This window comes from Dreissena polymorpha, chromosome 1 (assembly GCF_020536995.1).
Source record: "Dreissena polymorpha isolate Duluth1 chromosome 1, UMN_Dpol_1.0, whole genome shotgun sequence".
NCBI classification, from domain to species: Eukaryota; Metazoa; Mollusca; class Bivalvia; order Myida; family Dreissenidae; genus Dreissena; species Dreissena polymorpha.
This window is the reverse complement of record NC_068355.1, coordinates 192,040,233-192,059,265: the sequence shown is the minus strand read 5'-3', so window position 1 is coordinate 192,059,265 and position 19,033 is coordinate 192,040,233.

Genomic DNA, 19,033 nt, shown 5'->3' with positions numbered 1-19,033 from the left:
TGATGATGATGATGATGATGATGATGATGATGATGATAAAAATGATCCAACAGTTCTTATTTATTTAAAAAATGTTTTCTGTTTAAGTCGTAAAAACTAATAATTATGCGATTATTCCGCACTGTTAGTAGTTCTAGGGTTCATATACCGCCCAATGCTCGTCAATTAGACATCCCGCAAAACAATATATCTCTTCTGCTTTGAAGAGGGGCATAATTTGCTATAATTTCATTGAATAAATATGTCAGCAGCATTATGAGAAAAGTAGTCAAATACGGCAAGCGAAGCTCCATGCCTGCCTGAACAGTCGTTGAGTGTGGTCAGCATCTACTCTGCCAGATGTAATGTTGCACATGGTTTCGTAGTCGGATTAGCGGACAGCGCAGCTCCTTACCTGTCTGTGCGATTGCGCAGGTTTGTTAATTTATAGGCTGGTGGATTATGGCAGAATACCATGTAAAAGATGACGCGGATCACTTATGCACTTTTTTGTAATTTTCTGCAGAATACAAACATGCTGCTATTTTGGTTCAACTGTGGCAGTGTGCAATCGAGTGTTTATTATTTATGTAGAACATGTGATTATTATATGGATTCAAATCATTGTTTAATGTTTAATATATGTGCTCTATGTTTGTTCGTATTGTTTAGGCAAATAGTCACTCGCCTTAAATACAAATATTTCTCTCCTAAAATGTAACTCGAGTTTCATAGTTTCTATATTTGTCCGTTAACATGTAAATCTTTGTTTCTGGATACTGACACTACCATAAACAACACGACTATTGAAAAGCAATAAAAGTCCCCTACCGATGAATCAATATTTCTAGCACTATTTGTTGCCATAGCAATCTTAATTCTTGACGCAGGAACATAATGAAATGACGTACATAATTTCCATATTGCCATCTATCCATGTTTTAAATTTCATGAAAAAAAATATGAAGATCTTTTAAAGTTATCGCACGATCAACCATTTTTAGCAATATTTCCAGTCTATTTGTTGCCATAACAACCAGAATTCTTGAGGCTGGAACAAAAAGAAATGACTTGCATAATCTCCATATTGCCATCTGTCCACGTTTCAAGATTCATAAAAAAATATCAAGAACTTTTAAAATTATAGCAGGATCCAGAAAAGTGTGACAGACTGACAGACGGACAGACAGGGCGCAAAGCATAAGTCCCCTCCGGATTAACCGGTAGGGGAATAATAACAAGTATCTGAACATTACATGAAGAAATGTAAAGCATATTGGCATAATAATCGTATTTTTTAGAAGAATCCATAGTGTTTGGCAAAATAGAGAATACTAGGTTAGCGTTGAATACAGAGAAGTTTATGTTGCGAGGCTTAGGACGCCGGAAGCGCGAGCCTTGGCGAGCGCTTTCGGTGTTCGAGCCGAGCATCATAAACTTCTCTGTATTCAACGCTAATCCTAGTATTCTCTTTATCCCATTTGATTTTTCAACGTGACATTTAACATAAATAGATCTAAAAACCTTAACAATAATTTTAATTCAGTCATAAACGCGTTTAAATTAAAATCTAACAAATGTAACCATGCGTAGTGATATACATGTATTTGTTCTGGTACGCAAAATAGTCTTTAAAAAAATCACACACAAACTGTAAAACAAGTAAAAATATCACCATATGCCTACATTCAATTTTACACAGTATGCGAATTTTAACACATTACGACCACGAAAAGAAGATTTTACTTAACTATAATTTATTTTATTTTCGAAAAAAAATGATCAAAATCCAATATGACGGCGATTGCTCCTGACAAAATGCTGTCGATGTCAACATACATGTACACCATCGACGACCTAGTTCTGGCTACCATAACTTTAAATGTCGCTTTTTATGATTTTTGACTGGCGCGACTTTGTACAGGTCTGTCAATACTAAATAAACTGTACGCTGAAGTTTCTTTAGCTATCGAAGACCTTGACAATTTTGACGAGTAAACAGACAATTGCAGCGACTGAGACTTTATTTGAAAAAATATACAGGGCAATACGTTTTCCGACTTCGGACGACGAATTTAAGGACGCGCAGAACGTGTTTTTTATATTATGTTATGGGTATGCCGTGTGTGATCTGATGCATCAATGGCGCCCATGTTAAAATCATTTCCCCGAGAACAGGGAACGACAAAAGTACAAACAAAAATCAAAACACGTAAGAACTAGTATCTTACCTTTAATTATCCTTTAAAATCCATATAATAATCCATTTAACTCAATAATTGACGATTTTGCATCTAGGGTCTTTAATAATTATTTTAGCATAGCTAAATAAAGACCATTATGCCATTCTATCACTTTATTCAAATGAGTTTATGAACGCGATAAACTTTCTTCTTCGTCACACGCTACGTCATGTACTCTACATGTCTGCTGTTCAAATGAACCGGAGCAGTTTATCTAATAATAGCCGTTGGTAAACTCGGTTGCATTTGCAGATTGCTGCATACAAACATAATTATGTTTAAACTTGCACAATGTTTTATTTATCTATGGTATATACCCTTATTGTACGAGAAAATAATTTAATATATAAATACACAAAGAATGGAAAACATTCCAGTACACAACAGATAAATGTGTAGAAAATACCCGTGTACAAAATGGGACGTTCCCAATTCCAGTGTGGTGCTATTTTTACCATCTTATAATTTACACAGCTCTATGCCTAACGTGAATTAAATAGGAAAGCAAACATAGCAGATTATTCATGAACTGTGCGATATGTGTATGGCTTGTTGGACATTCTTAATATTTAAGTAAAATGTCAAAAGTATATGCTTTGGTTATAAACAATGCACATTACTCAAAATAAGGAAAATGTGATCAATTGACAATTCAGATATGTCGACATACAGTACATGTAGAAAACATGTGAAATAAAGTCGCGTTTACAATAAATCGTCAAAACAAATGGGGAAAATGACGCAATAAGTATGTCATTTTATGACGCCATCAATCAGCTGATTCATTATACGGATGGCGAAAAATTATGTCATATGACTAGTTTTTAAGGTTGAAGGTCGAATAATTTTGAAGCTTAAGTTTTGTCGACTTTGTTTCTTATGAAAAATCATTCAGTGGTAAAGTAAATATAAATAAAAAAATAACAAAACAAAAATCGTGTAATTTTATATTTTATTTCAACATTTCTTTTGGTGAATATGTCATATATATATTTGTCTGCAAAATATGCACATTTTCTTCTAATGGGTGACCTTAAAATTCGATCAAAGAACCATACAATATCGACCTAATTTTAGCGCATATCGCATGACGTCATTTAAAAAGTAGTCCGGGCACGCGACAGGTATATTCCACAGTGTTGAATACAAGCAAGTATATTCCACAACGTGTTATACCGTCAATGTCGCGGTGAAAATGGGATAAATAACCTTGCGACCTTGGGACGTTACTATGTAAAAACCTGTCTGAATTGGAAGCCATAGATACGAACATAATTAGCCATGAAAACAATAACAAGATGTGGACATTCAATGGCCTCTTTATAGAAAGCTTATCACAACGGTGGAAACGATATTTTGAACGATACAATATGACGATATTTGACTGTATACACATACTACGACATGTTAATTATATTTCTTGTTAAACATTGAAGTATATTCAATTTTGTTGCATACTCGACATTTCTTAGACAAAATTAAATAAAAAAAGTAGTGTTACTAAATGAAGCGACACACACACATCGAATTTACCCGAGTTAAATGCAATATAAACATTATTTTTGCAAACATTGAATCAAATGATTTTTTGTGAAATTGCGTATAAGAAATACAAAGTTTTTGTTATTGGTCAAGTGATTAACCTAATGAAAGTATTGACTACTTTTTTGAAAGCAATAGAGAACTAACCGTCAAATGAGTAAAGACATACAAGTAATAGCCAACATTCTTGTTGTTAGGCTAATCCCCTGATTAGTCGTCAGGGGATTCAACATGTCGTCCCTACGACAATTTCCGCTTTAATGGTATTTTTCGTTTAAAAGAGCTCTCTTTTTAACGAAAATTTAGTAAAAGCGGAAAATGTCGTCCCTGATTAGCCTGTTCGGACTGCACAGGCTAATCTGGGACGACACTTTACGCACATGCATTATGCCCAGTTTTCTCAGAACAAAAACGATATAATTAGATAACTCCATACAAACAACCTTTTTTATGTCGGGAAAATTAGAAAAATAACAGAATCATCAGCCGTATGAAATCAATTTCCGGGAGAAACAAAGAAATCCCAGCTGAAACATTATCCGAAGACTGAAAGCTTAGCAGTCAGATATCCGTTGGCTGTCAGAGTTCATGCGATAAAATTATTTCAGAGATGGACTCTCAAATTTGTGATAGATGGTGTCATGCAGCGATATTTCCTGGCTTGTATGATACATCATTTAGCACCTAAACAAGAATCTTAAATATCACGTATGGTACCTATTAATAAGACATATAAATATATGTTGGTGGAAGGGTTTGTTTTTGCTTGCATGCTTAAAGTATAGATGCTTTCCGTGCAGGAACTATTTTGTTTTAATGCCATTAAAAAGTTGAACTTAACGGACAATATACATTCTTTTATCGAAAGATAAAATTATTTTTTTAACGAATTGTGAATCGTCTGAACATATAAATGCTCTGTTAAATCGATACAAATAATGACACTTTTTGAAAGCCTGTTCTATTAAAAAAAGGCGTGAATTATTTTGAAACCGGCATAAGTTTTAAGAAGAGGTAAAAAGGATGAACCCCTTGCCAGTGCTGAGATGTGACGCATTGTTATTATGTGATTCGTGTGTTCTATATTCTCCAACTTTTTTCCTGTATTGCCCGTGCCAGAAAAGTAAGCCGATCGAGAGGCTTTCCGTGCCACAACAAAAGCGAAAGTAGGCATTTTTTTAAGTAAAATTGACGATAATTACTATATAGTGTACATTAAACGTAAAGTTTTGATCATAAAGATGATATCAATGCCATTAGATATTAGACATATTACGGAAAAGCTATGTTAAAAAGTCATCAAAATGTCACGTATGCTTGATTGTTCCATCGCCCTTTGTCATCATTCCATCTTCGATAGAGTTTGTGGTGTTTGGACCTGTGGAATACTGTGAACCTGTAGCTGAATATATGCTTCAACTCATGGACCACCTCTTTTTATGCACAAATGTGTTGACGGGTTTGAAGTTTAGATTTTCTGATCTGTTTTGTGAACAACGATCATCCATACATCATGTTTATAACAGAGAGGCAGCCGAGAATGGAGAGAGAGGCAGCATTTTGACAGAGAGGCCACCGATATGTTTGGAACGCCAATGCTGCCTTCTGATTGCACTGGTCTTTATGTTCTGTGCATTTACTAAGTTGTTTTGTGTAAACTACATTTTTTCCTGTAGAAACATCATTTCGTTGTGTGCATTTGTCATTATGTTGTGTGCATTTGTCATTATTTTGTGTGCATTTGTCATTATGTTGTGTGCATTTGTCATTATGTTGTGTGCATTTGTCATTATGCTGTGTGCATTTGTCATTATGTTGTGTGCAATTGTCATTATGTCGTGTGCAATTGTCATTATGTTGTGTGCATTTGTCATTATGTTGTGTGCATTTGTCATTATTGTGCGTACATTTGTCATTATGTTGTGTACAGTTGTCATTATGTTGTGTGCAGTTGTCATTACATTGTGTTGTGTGCAATTGTCATTATGTTGTGTGCAATTGTCATTATATTGTGTGCATTTGTCATTATGTTGTGTGCATTTGTCATTATGTTGTGTGCATTTGTCGTTACGTTTTGTGCATTTGTCATTATACTGTGTACATTTGTCATTATGTTGTGTGCATTTGTCATTATGTTGTGTGCATTTGTCATTATGTTGTGTGCATTTGTCATTATGTTGGGTGCATTTGTCATTATGTTGTGTGCATTTGTCATTATGTTGTGTGCATTTGTCATTATGTTGTGCGCATTTGTCATTATGTTGTGTTCATTTGTCATTATGTTGTTTGCATTTATCATTATGTTGTGTGCATTTGTCATTATGTTGTGTGCATTTGTCATTATGTTGTGTACATTTGTCATTATGTTGGGCGTATTTTGTCATTATGTTGTGTGCATTTGTCATTATGTGCATTTTTCATTATGTTGTGTGCATTTACTAATTCGTTCTGTACTAACGACAATATGTTTTGTGCATACATCATTTCATTATCTGCCAACGTCGTTATCATGTTCGGATACGTTACACTGGGTAATAAAAAAAGAGAACACTGGTGTGCACTGAAAAAGGTTACATTCCACTAGAAAACGGCCGAAAAAAAGTTGCAAAAACAGTCGATTTTGACTTTTGACAAGTTCTTTCTTGGTTCGTACATGACATATTTTTTATTGCACAAATCGACTCCGCTTATAATGGCCTTTAAGAAAAGGTATGGTTATGGGCGTTTCTATGTGCAAAATGTTGCATTTATTTTCGCTCAAAGATGTCGATTTTATATTGAATTATAAAGGGAAACTATTTAGTATATTGTGACCTAACCACGTTGGAAGGCGCTCTCGCAGCTGTTGGCCTTAGCGCCATTTTACCGAGATTGATAGGCGAAAAGATTGATTTCAAGATAATAAAAGAAAGATTGTGAATTTAATAGAATCGGAGTGGAGACCATTGGAGATCGCTTAAGGTTGCGACAAACAGCAACTGATGGTAGTGATACAGTTCATACAAGCCACAGTAGCACGCCAGCACCATTAGCAACAGGTTATTGTAATCAAGATAAATTTTACGAAGAAATTTAAATTTGATGTTTAAAAGTTTTTTTCAATAATTATAATATATGAAAGTTACATCCCTGGTTTTCGTCTAATACTGCCATAATTTGTTACATCCTTTTGTTCTAGTCATTCTTGGGGGCGTTAAAATGCGGTGTGTACACCTAAATACAGTAATGTATACATTTCTACGTAATGTGGTGATATGAGGCGTATTGCTGTATGAAGAATGTGGTGAAGTTAGTGTAATGTATATATCTGTCAGTTACTGGCCAAGAAATTAAACTAAAGTGATTTCCAACAAATTAATTCATAATAAACGTGTTCATTTCGGTCTCAGATTTTACAATTCATTCTTATGTTAAAGAGCATAGACCTTCTAGATCAACGTAACGTACAAGAAAAAATAACGGATGTCAATAATTAATTGTTATAAGTTAAGGTCTTATTCTTCAAACGTTTAATAGTCCAAATAGATTAATACCTAAATGTTTGTCAATTCATTTTAATTCAGTTTTTTTCTCTGAAATTTAGATAAGTCCGAGGTTAAATATATATTTAAAGCTACAGCTCCCGCTACAGCTATCTAAATATATTCATAGAAACATTAAATATATATCACTCATCAGTATAGATCTAGTGGTGCCTTATAAGTATTTCACATTTATCTCATCGTAATATATTTTACTATTTCTACTTTTTCTTGATGAATTGCTTTCACTTTAAATACCTCGATAAAAGGCAAATATTTTACTTTTTTATTTCAATGTGTTATAATAAAATTCTTCAGTAGGGGCTATCATATCAATTAAGATAATTGTTTCTATAATATTTGTATATTTAACAATGTTTCATTTGCATTTATATTCTGATGAAAATATATTATTCACGGTATTTTTTTTATTAATTCTATTTACCCGCATGAAAAGTAGCCAACTTGGCTATATAAAAGGCTTGATGGGGAACATGATATATGTATTGGTATATATGCAAGATATAAAAAAGCAACTTCCTAACATCAAATTTAAATTTTCTTCGTAAAATGTATCTTGATTATCAAGACTGTTTTTGCAACCTTTTTTTTCGGCCGTTTTCTAGTGGAATGTAAAAATTTTCAGTGCACACCGGTGTTCTCTCTTTTATTGCCCAGTGTAACGTATCCGAACATGATAACGACGTTGACACATAATGAAATGATGTATGCACAAAACACAATGTCGTTAGTACAGAACGAAATAGTAAATGCACACAACATAATGAAAAATGCACACAACATAATGACAAATGCACACAACATAATGAAAAATGCACCCAAGATAATGACAAATGCACACAACATAATGACAAATGCACACAACATAATGACAAATGCACCCAACAAAATGACAAATGCACGCAACATAATGTAATGACAAATGCACACAACATAATGACAAATGCACACAATATAATGACAAATGCACACAACATAATGACAAATGCACACAATATAATGACAAATGCACACAACACAATGACAAATGCACGCAACATAATGACAAATGCACACAACATAATGACAAATGCACAGAACGAAATGATGTATGCACCTAGCAAAATGTCGTTCGTACAAAACGGGTTGGTAAATGCACACAACATAATGACGAATGCACAGAACGAAATGATGTATGCACCTAACAAAATGTCGTTAGTATAAAACGATATTGCAAATGCACATAGCATAATAACAAATGAACAGAACAAAATGATGTTTCTACAGGACAAAATGTAGTTTACGCAAAACAACTAAGTAAATGCACAGAACATAAAGATCAGTGCCATCAGAAGGCAGCATTGGCGTTCCATAGATATTCATTTACACCGTGTGAGTGAGTCTGTAATGGTAATACGTGCAGTCGTGTAGCTCCGTGCAATATACGGAGAAGCAGGCAACTCCGTGCAATATACGGAGAAGTAGACCTCCCCGTGTGATATACGATTAATCTGTACTCGGTTTACTAATGCTATAATATTTTTTCATAAATGTGTCGATGGCAGCAATATTAATAATACATGGTTAAAAATTACTGTAACACCGTTTAAAAAACCTGACAGTGGACAAGCAATATTATTACAGCAATATTTGAACAGTGCAACTATCGTGCGTCGCCGCGACTGTCAAGAAAAATATCGAGTATCGCTTCGTGTGTCTAGTGTCGCGGTGTGATATTAGACCGCGATACACACGATTCGGATAATATGGGCGATATTTGAAAAAATAAAATATCGTGTGTCGCCGCGACTATTAAGAAAAAGATCAAGTATCGCTTCGTGTATCTAGTGTCGCCCTTTGAACGCGACACTAGACACACGGAGCGATGCTTGATCTTTTTCTTGACAATCGCGGCGACGCACGATATTTTTCTTGACAGTCGCGGCAATACCTGATATTTTTCTTGACAGTTGCGGCGACGCACGATATATTTCAAACGATATATCGCCTTTTTGGCTACCTACACAAAGGCGATATATCGTTTTTAATATATCTTGCGTCAAGAAAAAGATCAAGTATCGCTTCGTGTGTCTAGTATCGCCATTGATGAAAGAAGTGCGAGATTATAGATGGCACTATCCGGATTCCGTACCTTAGAATGGTCAATGCAGAGCACTCAAGCCGCCGAATGGTCTTCCTAGGATACCAAAACATAATATCAAGAAGATATGTTAATTTTATATGAAAGGCTCGAATTGAGAACGAATTCCTGTTCAATTGTGAAAGATATATCTATTACGTGCATTGTGATTTGTAACCGGTTGTAATTAACACCGTGTTTGACTTTACCGTATCAAGGCGGGAAGCCCATACACTACTTGTTTTGATGTAGGTGTTTATGTTGGGTTTATAAATAGTCAATTATGTACTTTCACTTTTCAGCTGTAATTGCTGAGCTTCATGCGAGATTTGTCAAACATGTAAACTAGCTATAACTTAAGTGCTTTAAATTGTCGTTCCACGGCGATGACTCCATTTGTAATCGTTCTTGTTTTAAAATTGCGTTTGATGTAATATATATGTCCCAAACTTGCCATGAATAAAATACTAGCGGGTGATTACATATATGTGTTACTGAACATTTTTCCTGATTTTTCATTATTCATAAATTTTCACAACATATATCGATTTACTTTGCTAATTCCATGAGTTTGTTTTCAAACCTTCAGACAAAAAATAAAATCAAAATTAAAAGCATTAATAGCCAAACATTGTTAACAATCTCCAGTAAAAGTGCCTTTTTATCGCTGACGCCACTTAACCGGATAATTATTGTTTTAGCTACCGTAGACACAACCATCACACAATTGTCTGTAAATGATATTTCTATTTGCGTGCCTATTTTTGCTTTATAAATGGCCCGATTGCAATCTGTTCTGGCGTTAATGTTATTTTTGTGGCCTCTGGAAGTTTTCTTGTCAGTGGCTTGATTTGCGTTAGCGCTATAGAAACATTTTTCATTTTGAAGGATCGCCAGATATAAAGCATATATTCCAATTATAACTCGCAAGAGGATCATTCATAATAATGAAAAGTTTACAATAAATCTAATAAATATAAATAATTGTTTCAGAAAAACATATCATATGTTGAACAGAATCAAACTCACTATGTGCTCAATATTCAAAAAAAAATGTCAACACTCTTGTTCTTTATAGATTATACTCTTTCTGTTACTAAATATAATACGTTGAACGTTACTTTTGCAAATTTCATGTTAATTCCAAACCGTCGAATACAAAAAGGAACGAAACGACGCCGATTAAATATTTGTTCGTTCTTTACCAAAAAAGTTTGTGGGCGAATCCTTTCATCCTGCACCATAGTCGTTGGTGTTGACTCCACGAAAACGATTAATTAATGTTCCACAGCAGACATATCCATGAAATCATGTATTTTAATATAAGCTTATTTATTTATTTGTTAATTTTATCCAACTGTCTAGGGCGAAAATGCAGATATCTTGGTCTCTGATATTTGTCTTTTATAGAGTTAAGTACATCATTCTTTTTTTTTCAATATTTTAAAGATGAGAATTCTGAAAGAGATTTTATTAGTTTATTATGTTAAAATTTCCGGGCGCTTTGTTACTCAAACGTACGTTGATAGAAAGTTGTAATATGTTTTATGGTAATCAATATACACACAAACTGTATGAGTAAAGTTCAAAGTTTTAATTAAAAAAAATATCGAGGAAATAAATTTTCCCATAACCACAAACATTAAACATGCCGAATATCAGTTTAAAACGTGTGTGCTTGACGAATCGTGCGAGAGACGCAGTTGTTTGAGACATTTCCTGCCTAATAAAAAGTAATTTTTCTTGAACGCAGTCTTCAGTTAAATATTACAATAGTGCGTGCAACACTTTGAATGAGACTTTGTATCGGCATTTATGTTCCATATGAGACAGCGTGTCTCTACGTAATCAAATGCCGACAGTCGTCAAGTCGCAGTCGAACTCTCTTACCGCTTACTATAGTTATTACAGATAAAAAACGATGCTTTATGTGTTCTATAGTGTCTTAATATACGTAAATAATATTATTTATTGAACATTCCTTAATTTTGGTATGTTAAACGTATGTTTTGTGTATTATCTCAGTGCTTTTATTGTTGTTAAAGGTGTTCGTCGGTCTTTCGGTTGCTATTTATATGATGCGTTGTTATTGTACATAAATGAAACATTTATTGTCCCCTACCGGTGAAACTTATGGGTTGCACTCTATCTGTCAGTCAGTATGTCAGTTAGTCTGTTATTCTGTCAGTTTGTCACACTTTTTAGGATCCTGCGATAACTTTAAAAGTTCTTCAAATTGTTTAATGAAACTTTAATCATGGATAGATGGCAAAATGGAGATTATGCACGTAATTTCATTTTGTTCCTAAGTCAAGAATTCTCGATGCCATGGTTACAAATTGACTAGATATATTGCTAAAAATTGAGGATCCTGCGATAAATTTAAAGTTCTTCATATCTTTTAATGAAACTTGAAACATGGATAGATGACAATATGGAGATTATGCACGTCTTTTAATTGTGTTCCTACGTCAAGAATTAAGGTTGCTATGGCAAAATATAGCCACTAAATATAGCCGAAAATGGTGGAGCTTCATCGGTAGGGGACCATATTGATTGACAATAGTCTTGTTGTAATTGTCCTTATCATTGCTTACCTATTTAACCGTTTAATTAGTATTTCCTAGTTAGCGTATAATAAGATATATTTGGACTAGTTAATTTTGTATGACACTTTTAACTAACGCAAAATATGAAATTTCGAGCATTACCGTAATAGAATTACCAGTTTGACCAGTGCATTAATTATCGAGAAAACGTAACCAACATTCATTTCATCCGTAAGTTATTTGAGATTGTTATTAACTTTATCTGACGTTTACTCATTTAAGAAACTGTATATTCGTTTATTAACATGTCATTAGTGTTATTTATCTGATTAATATTTACCTTTATGTACCTTTTTGCAATTTGGGACTGAACATTCGATATTTTTTTTTTGTCTAATGGGAAATTGTTGAACGCATATATTAAAAGAAACCTGTGTTATTTCTTTATATTTGCTCATATTGATGTTACCGTTTTTACTGTTCTTTAATGACTTTACAAGAAATACTGACCATGATTTCCTACTTCAAACGCATGCATTTAGCGGTTAAAACATCAATACGAAGTTAACTCAAATTAAGATTTACTGGAAATATCTCCCCATGCGTCACATTTTTAGCATAAACATTGACTGATTTATAATCTTAGACAGAATTTAGTATTAAAGTGATTCCTTGTTTAGTTACTTTTTAAAGATAGACGGATTTATATAGGTGCATTTTGTTTTCTTAATTGGAAATTTTATACAATATGCTTTCGAAAAGACAATCACTAAAAATGTTTGAACATATGTATTCGTACTACAACTTTCTGTTTTCAAACTAGTTACATTATATAGACATTAATTCTAAATGTTTTCAAATGTATGCTTATGCTATGCTGTAAACAATTGATACACATGTATATATTGAATGCAACAAATATTGCGCTAATTCGTTGAATAATTCTGTTTTATTTAACGAGGCAACATAGATTGATGGATTAGCTTGCCCTCGCTTTTCTTGTATCAAACTTTTTGAGTGTGAGATCCAATCTCAGACCGATCAAGAACGACATCATTCAAAAACGTTTCTCGATAACTCTTTAAAACGCGTATGAACAGTCAAGAAGAAACAATCCAGATGTCTTCGTTCGATTTCAACGTAAATAACCTTTACATAAGAATTCATACAAAAAACAAAAGGTTTGGTCTGGATTAATCAATTTTTAATGTATGTAAATATACCTGTGTCAGAAAAGTCTTTAATACTGCAGAAACCATTAAATAACAAAGCTTTTAATAGGCATGTCATGCGACAGTCTCGACCGTTTTCAGTTGATGTGCTGCAACAATAGGATGAGAAATTCACTGCACCGGAAATGCATAATACGAAAATTGTGCAAGCATGCAGTGTACGATATCATGCGCCTTGTGTTAGAAAAACGTGTTACCATGTATACATAGCATCAAAGAGTTTTAAGAATCGGTTTCATTTTAATGTTCGAAACAGACTAAATTATAAAATTTTATTAAACCACTCAAGTAAAAATGTGTTTTTGTCACAAAAACAAACATATGATAGCTACATTGTATGCATGTATTCAGATTAAATATGTATTATTATGTGCTTTGTATTGTTTAAGCAAGTAAGACCGAAATATAAAACTGTTTTATATAGTTTTGTTTGTTTAAAGTGTATCAAGACGTATATAAGCATTAAAGCCTGACAACTTAGTTAAACTAGTAACCATGAAGTCGTAATTTTTACTTTTTACTTTTTAAAGTTACTTTAAAACTGTAACTTGTTTATAATTTGCTTGATTTGGTCAACATAAACAAAATATTTTTTCATTAGTCCTTAAAACATGTTTATCGGATTTTCTAGTTTGAACGACTAATCAGTAAATAAACAACAAAGCGTGATGTCTCGTAAAACATAAGTAATTCAATCATGTTTCTTATATGTTTCTTTATTGTTTTCATGGGAAATTGTGCAATACATTTTGGGATATCGATATTTCTTAGACTTAGTATGGAATACATAAGTCAGGTGAGAATAACTGCCATTGTAGACACTGTATTGATAGCTTAAATGCACATTTGACTAAGTGATTTATGATTAACGATCAGTATAAATACACTTTAAACAAAATAATGTACGCTCATGTCTTCCCATCAGATCCCATTTATCTCCGTTTTTATTATATAACATAAATGTCTAACCCCATTATAATATTATTAATGCAATTGTGTTTGTCAAATTTACAATGTTGTTTGATAACGTTCTGTATATGAATAATGTATCCTTTTTATGAATGTCATTATTCTTACTATGCTATATGTGATATATTTTGTGATATGATATGTGATATGATATGTGATATGACATGTGACATGATATGTGATTTGATATGTGATATGATATGTGATATGATATGTGATATGATATGTGATATGATATGTGATATGATATGTGATATGCTATGTGATATGATATGCGATATGATATGTGATGTGATATGTGATATAAGATATGATATGTGATATGATATGTAATATGATATGTGATAAGATATGTTATATGATATATGATATGATATATGATATGATATGTGATATGACATGTGATGAGACGTTTGTAATATGACGTCCCCTCACTAATCCGACATTTTTCTAACCGTGCAAACGCGCGGTTGCATTTAACTAAATAAATACTTATTTGTTTGAACAGATCATGATACATATGGAAAACTCGTACGAATGAACGGACTATTTTAAAAGAGATCCTTAGACTATTAACTGGGTCGCGCTTCATTCTCCCATCACAGATTCAAAAAAGTCACGTGGTATAGGCACCGTGTAATGTATTATGTATGTATTGTGTGTGGTTGCTTTGTAATGTGTGACGTGTCTTATACACATGTTTGTTTATGAAGTGCTTTTCAATAAAGCATCGTGAGCACGTATCCATATGTTAACCAGCCTCATCGATTTTGTAAACGAAAAACGATAATTTACGACAACCTGATGATTTCATGCAACGGTCTCCTTCCTCCTATGTAAAGTGGAAATGTAACACGCAGCTACAAGACGTCACATGTTACCATAACGGTCTCAGTCAGTGTGTTTAGAGTTGAACTCATTAATTCAATTCAGCTGCTAATGGTGTTTTAGATAAGCATTATAAATCATGTATGTTCGGCGTTTATCAAATAAATGGCAATTATATCAACATGTGTTGCCCATTTGTGCCTACGCAAATAAAACCAAAATAATTGCACTCTAAATATCCCACTAAACACCTGCATATAATAAATTATATTCGAAGTAGAATTTCCTTAATTACAGTCTATCAATGCCGGAAAATAATGCGCAAAACATAGAAAACGTCATACACAAAATATCAGTTCGTCAAATGTGAAATGGCAAAGGTGTCAGTCTGTGAAACTAGAAACTTTCTCTGGTTACAAAAAAATTTCTAAAATAAATTTCACTAAAATGTATGATTTTACTCCATTTTCGTCTAATTTGAAGATCGCAATGGAATAATGATGATGTCTTAAGTTTCGTATTTTGTATTGATTTGCGAGAGAATTGATATGTTCAGAAAATCCACATGTAGTGAAGAAATAATTCTATCTTTAAAAAAAGAAAGTAAATATCGGTTCAGGTTTAACTCATTTTGGCATATACAGATAACATTTTCTAAATGGATACTTCAGATACGTTAAGCATGCAATCACAACCTAATCATTCCACCAACTGACACGTAACTGCCTGATATAAATGTATTAAACATGGCATTTAAAAATTATGTTGAGCTGCTAAATGTGGTAACATAAAATCCAAGAAATATCGCCGCACGACACCATCAATCACAGATTGTGAAGTCTATCTCAGAAATAGTTGAATCTCATGAACTATGACATACATCGGATATCTGACGGTTTAGCTTTCAGTCCTCGTGTAGTGTTTAAGCGTATTCCTATGATCTTTGTGTCGCCCTAAAAAAATATGGCCTTACATCCGGCTGACGATGCTGTTGGTATTCAAATGTATTTGACTTATTGAAGGTTATGTGTATGGAGTAAGGGTTTTTAACGAAAACATTATGAATGATGATCCATTTGCTCAGAATGAGACTTAACATGGGGCGTTTAAAAATATTATTTAAAGAAAATGTATGTTGTGAAGGGATACCTGGACCAAAGTTTTACCTTGAACCTTTCTAAAAGAAGTAGAGTAACTAGGTTTGCTGTTAATATTTATAATCATCTTACGCATATCCACGAGCATATGTAACGGTGCATTGCCGTGGCACAAGCAAATAAGACACATATAATTTAGATATGGGTCATGACCACTGAGTAAGATGTACACTTGTTATGTTTCAATGAGGCACAAACCAGGTATTTGTTGCAATAAAAGCTTAACAAGATCACAACTTAAAGTACAAGTATACATTATTGTATCTTAAACTTCCTTCTGTGACCTTAAATTGAATCCCTGCTATCATTACAATAAAATGCCAAGCTGTTCATTGTTAATGAAATCAATACATAGTATTTTAATAAGAATCAATGCACAAAACCCTTAGCATTTATATTGTTATCCGAATATTTCAATATTACTGTATTAACAAATAGAATGGTCTTAGAGCATAATATTAATAATTTTATTTTGTATACTTTAATTTTCTATTATAATGTCTGTTACAAATCTATGTAGTAGTAGAATTTATGTATTTAAGCTAAATACCAGTATAAGTTAGTTTACATAATTTATTTGTTTACCAACACTTTGATTTTCTCATTCTTTCTTAAAAGTTATGGAAATATAATTAATATTGGCAAGCTCAAATTTCATTTTATACACTTTCAATATTTTTGGTAAGTAAACCATAAGTCTAATTCATTTATCAGTTCAAATGTATTTGTCATTTTTATAGCTGTTCCACTAATTCACCTATTATAAGAAAATTGTTCCAAACATCTTTATGTTACTAATTAATTAATGCATACATGCTAATAAAAAAGGGCATTTTGACAACTACATATAGGCATAATAATGATACATTTCCATGCTGGGCCTAAGGCTGCATAATGAGCAAACCGGGAGTGTGCTCCAGAAATTATTTTAACTGCCAAATCAACGCATCATACGTCTGCCAAACTTATTAATCGTATTACCGGTACTTAGTTTGTAACACAATGTATCATAATGTTTCTGTTAATAAATTGCAATTTAAGTCAACAGATAATTGCGCAATCATCAAATTTGTAATAATAAAATAATCACAATTTCCTTATATGAATTATGAAAAACAAATACTAAATTAAAATTGCAATTAATAATCAATTTTGTAATAAAAATCTTAATTTCCCATATATGTTAAACAAATGCTATTCGGATCGAAATAATCATTTACAAAACCATAATAGTACATGAGAAACGACTCAGGGTGACCTACGGCAAACAGGTTTTAGGGCGAAACGACCCCAGTATTTGGAATTAACTTGCATCTGAAAGTATTCAACACTATTTCCTCACCAGATGTAACAGTAAATCGCTAATTAAACCTCTGGAAATATTTGTAATAGTCTGCTGAATAAAAATGTTAAGTACTGTAAATATCAAAATAAACTAGAATAGATAGCAACATACCGGTTTCTGGTTCCTTTTGGAAAAGGCCCCATTTTTTTCTCGTTTGTGCTTTAATGGTCCAAGGTCGTTGGGATTCAGAGGGGCTTTCTTTGGAGCTATGTATACCTCTGTTTCAGAAAAAATGGTTGGAACAGCCCAGCCTTCAGCATGAGCTTTAACTCCATTCCAACACTATCCATAACACTTGGAGGGTGAACACAACAACTGTCTTCAAAATGATTCAAGCACAATCTAGAAGCATTACTCGGCTTGAAATCAACCACTTTCCCACCAATTTCCCTCCTGGAATTGACTGCTATAATCCAGTTCTTACGAGTAACATGCTCCTTGGGGAAACAACCCTTGTTTCCCTTCACTGGACGTTCCTTGCACCCTAAAGCAACACACTGAACCATGTCTAATAACGACTGTCATGCAATAAACACTGTTACAGCACACGCTTTCAATAAAACTGTATGACAACATATATTAAAATAACACGATATTGATTTAGTTCAACAAGATATTGATTGTCAAAGTTGACGATAATCGCGAAGTGTGCATGCTCCAATCTGTAATAACAATGGACGTGTCATGCGCGTTGAGGTCGAGTTGACGTCATCACCGAAATAGGTGGCGGAAATACCCGAGCGGCTTACGGAAATCAAAATCATCGTATCAAACTATTTTTTTTTTCATTTTTATTGATATTTCCACTCGCTTTAGAATATATTTATTAAGAAAATGGCACTTTTCGTTGTGAAATTGGCATGCCACCTTTAGTCAGAAACCATGCAATCTGTACAAAATGATGCGATGCAACATTTCAACATGTGTAAGTGTTGCATATTCTTATTTAATTATTTCATTAGTTAAAGAATACACTGAAATACTTTAAGTTGTGCTCAACTACGTTAAAGATTGTCTCATCTGGGAGGTAAATCCTTACAGAACTGAATGTGCAGGACCTTTTTTGTTTATGTGATAAATACAAATTGAAGTATGTGTGTTTGGTTTCCTAATGCAATATTGTTAATATTTTGGTATGTGTAAATACTACGAATAAATATAGTTTCATTTTTTTGTAATTTAAATATTTATATTACATGCCTCTTTCCCATTCTCGATTTACTCCTAACCCAACGAACGCAAACGAACTATTCTTATTTTCAGGATGAAAATGATTTTAAAATCTTTATAAACGTAATATCTGTATTATTTCTACACGTGGAGATTCATTTGATAACTTCATTTGCTAGTTCAAAACATTGAAGTAGAAATCATACTTTTACAACAGGAATGCTATATGCTATAGAGCTATTACCTATGTCATTGTATTTCTTCACTTTTTCGGCTTTAAGCACTCTATTGCTTTCACAATAGTAATTGCTTATTTCATTTGGTTATCAATCTGACCACAACATATTTATATTGCAGC